Source organism: Scomber japonicus, chromosome 10 (assembly GCF_027409825.1).
Source record: "Scomber japonicus isolate fScoJap1 chromosome 10, fScoJap1.pri, whole genome shotgun sequence".
Classification (NCBI taxonomy): Eukaryota; Metazoa; Chordata; class Actinopteri; order Scombriformes; family Scombridae; genus Scomber; species Scomber japonicus.
The window spans coordinates 1,241,227-1,247,334 of record NC_070587.1 but is presented as its reverse complement, the minus strand read 5'-3'; positions in this window follow the sequence as shown (position 1 = coordinate 1,247,334).

Sequence of the window (6,108 nt, the reverse complement as noted above, 5' to 3'; positions counted from 1 at the left end):
CGTTCCTTCCTTCCTTCCTTCCTTCCTTCCATCTGACCTTCCTACATTCCTTTTTTCCTTTTCTTCCTTCCTTCGTTTCTTCCTTCCTTCCATCTGTCCTTCCTTCCTTTCTTCCTTCTGTTCTTCCTTCTTTCCTTCCTCCCTTCTGTCTGTCCTTCCTTCACTATCTGTCTTTCCTACCTTTCTTCCCTCCTTCCTTTTGTCTGTCTTTCCTTCCTTCCTTCCTTCCTTCCTTCCTTCCTTCCTTCCTTCGTTCCTTCCTTTCTTCCTTCCTTCCTTCCTTCTGTCCTTCCTTCTGTCCATCTTTCCTTCTTTCCTTCCTTCTGTCCATCTTTCCTTCTTTCCTTCCTTCTGTCCGTCTTTCCTACTTTCCTTCCTTCTGTCTGTCTTTCGTTCCTTCCTTCCTTCCTTCCTTCCTTCCATCTGACCTTCCTACATTCCTTTTTTCCTTTTCTTCCTTCCTTCGTTTCTTCCTTCCTTCCATCTGTCCTTCCTTCCTTTCTTCCTTCTGTTCTTCCTTCTTTCCTTCCTCCCTTCTGTCTGTCCTTCCTTCACTATCTGTCTTTCCTACCTTTCTTCCCTCCTTCCTTTTGTCTGTCTTTCCTTCCTTCCTTCTGTCCTTCCTTCCTTCCTTCCTTCCTTCATACCTTCATACCTTTCTTACTTCTGTTCTTCCTTCCTTCCTTCCTTCCTTCCTTCCTTCCATCTGTCCTTTCCCCCTACCTTCCCCTTTTCCTTTCTTCCTTCCTTCCTTCCTTCCTTCCTTCCTTCCTTCCTTCATACCTTTCTTACTTCTGTTCTTCCTTCCTTCCTTCCATCTGTCCTTCATACCTTTCTTCCTTCCCTCCTTCCTTCCTTCCTTCCTTCCTTCCATCTGTCCTTCATACCTTTCTTACTTCCCTCCTTCCTTCCCCCTTCCTTCCTTCCTTCCTTCCATCTGTCCTTCATACCTTTCTTACTTCCCTCCTTCCTTCCCTCCTTCCTTCCTTCCTTCCTTCCTTCCTTCCTTCCTTCCTTCCTTCCTCTCTTTAATGGTCCGGCCCACATGAGATCAAATTGTTCTGTATGTGGCCCTTGAATGAAGATGAGTTTGACTCCTCTGCTCTAACAGGATCCTCATGGAAACGAAGGCGAGTGTTGAAAATGTCCAACCGAGTTAAAAAAGTGAGACAAGGAGAAAAACTGTCTCTGAAAACCACAGGAATCCAGATCAAGTAAGCTCCGTTATCTCTTCACAGTTATTTAACCCTTAAACAGACAACGTGCACCAGGAGATACAGACTCTTTAACCTTCCTGTTGTCCTCCCGGGTCCTTCCTCTGTCCTTCCTTCCTTCCTTCCTTCCTTCATCTGTCCTTCCTTCCTTCCTTCCTTCCTTCCTCAGATCTAAGTTCAGCTGTTAGGGTAAATGTTTCCTCCTTCTGTCCTTTCTTCCTTCCTTCATCTGTCCTTCCTTTCTTCCTTCCTTCATCTGTCCTTCCTTTCTTCCCTCCTTCCTTCCCTTCCTTCTTCCTCCCTTGCTTCCCTTCCTTCCTCCTTTCCTTCCTTCTTCCCTCCTTTCCTTCCTACCTTCCTTCTTCCTCCCTCCTTTCCTTCCTTCTTCCCTCCTTTCCTTCCTCCTTCCTCCCTTCCTTCCCTTCCTCCCTCTTTTCCTTCCTTCTTCCCTCCTTTCCTTCCTACCTTCCTTCTTCCTCCCTCCTTTCCTTCCTTCTTCCCTCCTTTCCTTCCTCCTTCCTTTCCTTCCTTCTTCCTCCCTTCCTTCCCTTCCTCCCTCCTTTCCTTCCTTCTTCCCTCCTTTCCTTCCTTCTTCCTCCCTCCTTCCTTTCCTTCCTTCTTCCTCCCTTCCTTCCCTTCCTCCCTCCTTTCCTTCCTTCTTCCCTCCTTTCCTTCCTACCTTCCTTCCCTTCCTCCCTCCTTTCCTTCCTTCTTCCCTCCTTTCCTTCCTACCTTCCTTCTTCCTCCCTCCTTTCCTTCCTTCTTCCCTCCTTTCCTTCCTCCTTCCTTTCCTTCCTTCTTCCTCCCTTGCTTCCCTTCCTTCCTCCTTTCCTTCCTTCTTCCCTCCTTTCCTTCCTTCTTCCCTCCTTTCCTTCCTCCTTCCTTCCTTCCCTTCCTTCCCTCCTTCCTTCCTTCCTTCCCTCCTTCCTTCCTTCCTTCCTTCTTCCCTCCTTTCCTTCCTCCTTCCTTCCTTCCCTTCCTTCCCTCCTTCCTTCCTTCCTTCCCTCCTTCCTTCCTTCCTTCCTTCCTTCCTTCCTTCCTTACTTTAGGTGCAAATGACATAACTAGTAAGGCCTGTTTAAGGGTTAACAGCCTGTTACATAATCTAAGTGTATTTTGTTGATATGAGAAAAACTACTGTATCAACTGATAAGCTTGTTTTTTTTATTTTAGGGCATCTCATGATCTCAGGAGGCTTCAGTCACTGCTCGCTAAGAGCAGCTCCAGACAAGAGGTGACGCCGCTGTGATGCAGACGCTGTGTCTAGACCAGAGTTTAAGTATTACAGTAAAAGTACTGCAGTATTATAGTGGTGTAGTATGCAGTATTACAGTAAAAGTACTGCAGTATTACAGTAAAAGTACTGCAGTATTATAGTGATGTAGTATGCAGTATTACAGTAAAAGTACTGCAGTATTATAGTGATGTAGTATGCAGTATTACAGTAAAAGTACTGCAGTATTATAGTGATGTAGTATGCAGTATTACAGTAAAAGTACTGCAGTATTATAGTGATGTAGTATGCAGTATTACAGTAAAAGTACTGCAGTATTATGAGTGATGTAGTATGCAGTATTACAGTAAAAGTACTGCAGTATTATAGTGATGTAGTATGCAGTATTACAGTAAAAGTACTACAGTATTATAGTGATGTAGTATGCAGTATTACAGTAAAAGTACTGCAGTATTATAGTGATGTAGTATGCAGTATTACAGTAAAAGTACTGCAGTATTATGAGTGATGTAGTATGCAGTATTACAGTAAAAGTACTGCAGTATTATAGTGATGTAGTATGCAGTATTACAGTAAAAGTACTGCAGTATTATAGTGATGTAGTATGTAGTATTACAGTAAAAGTACTGCAGTATTATAGTGATGTAGTATGCAGTATTACAGTAAAAGTACTGCAGTATTATAGTGATGTAGTATGCAGTATTACAGTAAAAGTACTACAGTATTATAGTGATGTAGTATGCAGTATTACAGTAAAAGTACTACAGTATTATAGTGATGTAGTATGCAGTATTACAGTAAAAGTACTGCAGTATTATAGTGATGTAGTATTACAGTAAAAGTACTGCAGTATTATAGTGATGTAGTATTCAGATTATATGACTATAATTGTTTTTAATTTATAGGGGGCGCTGTTGCCCCCGCGTGGGTCCGTCACTGATTATGGTCCCCCTGGAAACATTTCCATTTTCATCTAGTTTGCAGTTCGTTTCCCTATTTGCTCGTGTTGTGAATATTAGTAACATCGATGAAGGTGTTTTCTGAATTTGCATGTGTTATGACCCTTCTCGGCCACCGTACACATGTCTTCAGGCCTGTGTGTATATACGCTGTAATATGAGACTCCATGTGTTGCAGGTAGCAGCTCTGAGTCACAGTAAAGCACGCAGCAGCGGAGCCAGCAGCGGAGCCAGCAGCGGAGCCAGCAGCGGAGCCAGCAGCGGAGCCAGCAGCGGTGCCAGCAGCGGTGCCAGCAGCGGAGCCAGCAGCGGTGCCAGCAGCGGTGCCAGCAGCGGAGCCAGCAGCGGAGCCAGCAGCGGAGCCAGCAGATCCCAAAGCCTGCATCCTCAAAAACACGCCAGAACACACACGAGCGACATCAGCTGCGAAGCGTCTGAGCTGGAGAAATTCAGGTTTACCTTCCCTCGGGAATTTATATATCTTAAAAGAAAAGTTCACCTTTAACCCTTTATTGGGCAAATAATTATATTTGGTAACTTCTGTAAATATCCCAAAATATCCTTCCTTCCTTCCTTCTTTCCTTCTTTCCTTCCTTCCTTTCCTTCCTCCCTGCCTTCTTTCTTCCCTTCCTCTTTTCCTTTCTCCCTCCCTCGTTCCTTATTTCCTCTGTCCTTCCTTCCTTTCCTTCCTTCCATCTGTCCTTCCTCCCTCCCTCCTTCTCTCCTCCCTTCCTTCTTTCCTTCCTTCATCCTTCCTTCCTTCATTTCCTTACTTCCATCTGTTCTTCCTCCCTCCCTCCTTCTCTCCTCCCTTCCTTCTTTCCTTCCTTCCTTTCCTTCCTCCCTGCCTTCTTTCTTCCCTTCCTCTTTTCCTTTCTCCCTCCCTCGTTCCTTATTTCCTCCGTCCTTCCTTCCTTTCCTTCCTTCCATCACACACGAGCGAGAGCGACATCAGCTGCGAAGCCTCCGAGCTGGAATTTATAATCTTAACCTTCATGTCGTCCTCCCGGGTCAAATTGACCCCGTCTGTTTTGACTGTTCCCTCTTTCCTCCCTTCCTTCCTTCCGTCTGTCCTTCCCTCCTTCCTTCTTTCCTACCTTCCTTCTTTCCTCTGTCCTTCCTTCTTCTCTCCCTCCTTCTCTCTTTCTTTCCTTCCTCTCTCTTTCCTCCCTTCCTTCTTTCCTTTCCTTCCCTCCTTCCTTCTTTCCTCTGTCCTACCTTTTTCCCTTACTTCCTTCTTTCTTCTGTACTTCCTTCCTTCCTTCCCTTCCTTCTTCCCTTCCTTCCTTCCTTGCTCCTTCCCTCCTTTCCTTCCTTCCCTCCTTCCTCCCTTCTTTCCTCCCTTCCTTCTTTCCTTTCCTTCATTTCTTCCTTCCATTCCTTCTTCCCTTCCTTCCCCCGTCCTTTCCTTCCTTCCTTCCTCCCTTCCTTCCTTCTGTCTGTTCTTCCCTCCTTCCTTCTTTCCTACCTTCCTTCTTTCCTCTGTCCTTCCTTCTTCCCTCCCTCCTTCTCTCTTTCTTTCCTTCCTCTCTCTTTCCTCCCTTCCTTCTTTCCTTTCCTTTCCTTCCCTCCTTCCTTCTTTCCTCTGTCCTACCTTTTTCCCTTACTTCCTTCTTTCCTCTGTACTTCCTTCCTTCCTTCCTTCCTTCCCTTCCTTCTTCCCTTCCTTCCTTCCTTCCTTGTTCCTTCCCTCCTTTCCTTCCTTCCCTCCTTCCTCCCTTCCTCCCTTCCTCCCTTCTTTCCTCCCTTCCTTCTTTCCTTTCCTTCATTCCTTCCTTCCATTCCTTCTTCCCTTCCTTCCCCCCTCCTTTCCTTCCTTCCTTCCTCCCTTCCTTCCTTCCATCTGTCCTTCCCTCCTTCCTTCTTTCCTACCTTCCTTCTTTCCTCTGTCCTTCCTTCTTCTCTCCCTCCTTCTCTCTTTCTTTCCTTCCTCTCTCTTTCCTCCCTTCCTTCTTTCCTTTCCTTCCCTCCTTCCTTCTTTCCTCTGTCCTACCTTTTTCCCTTACTTCCTTCTTTCTTCTGTACTTCCTTCCTTCCTTCCTTCCCTTCCTTCTTCCCTTCCTTCCTTCCTTCCTTGCTCCTTCCCTCCTTTCCTTCCTTCCCTCCTTCCTCCCTCCTTCCTCCCTTCTTTCCTCCCTTCCTTCTTTCCTCTGTACTTCCTTCCTTCCTTCCTTCCTTCCTTCCTTCCTTCCCTTCCTTCTTCCCTTCCTTCCTTCCTTCCTTCCTTGCTCCTTGCCTCCTTCCTTCTTTCCTACCTTCCTTCTTTCCTCTGTCCTTCCTTCTTCCCTCCCTCCTTTCTCTTTCTTTCCTTCCTCTCTCTTTCCTCCCTTCCTTCTTTCCTTTCCATTCCCTCCTTCCTTCTTTCCTCTGTCCTTCCTTCTTCCCTTCCTCTTTTCCTTTCTCCCTACCTCCCTCCTACCTTTTTCCCTTCCTTCCTTCTTTCCTCTGTACTTCCTTCCTTCCTTCCTTGCTCCTTGACCTTTGAACTTTGGACCTTATCTCCACCATGCTATGTTTATTTTTACAGCGTAACCTACAGAGACCAAAGATGTTTCAGCAGCCACCCCGCTACACAAACTCTTCTCTGACATCCTCACTTCTCTGGTCAGGAACCGACTCTGCAGGTAAAAAGTTTTAGATAACATTTGTGCTCATGTCACACCATACAGACACCTTCCTCCCTGCCTTCTTTCTTCCCTTC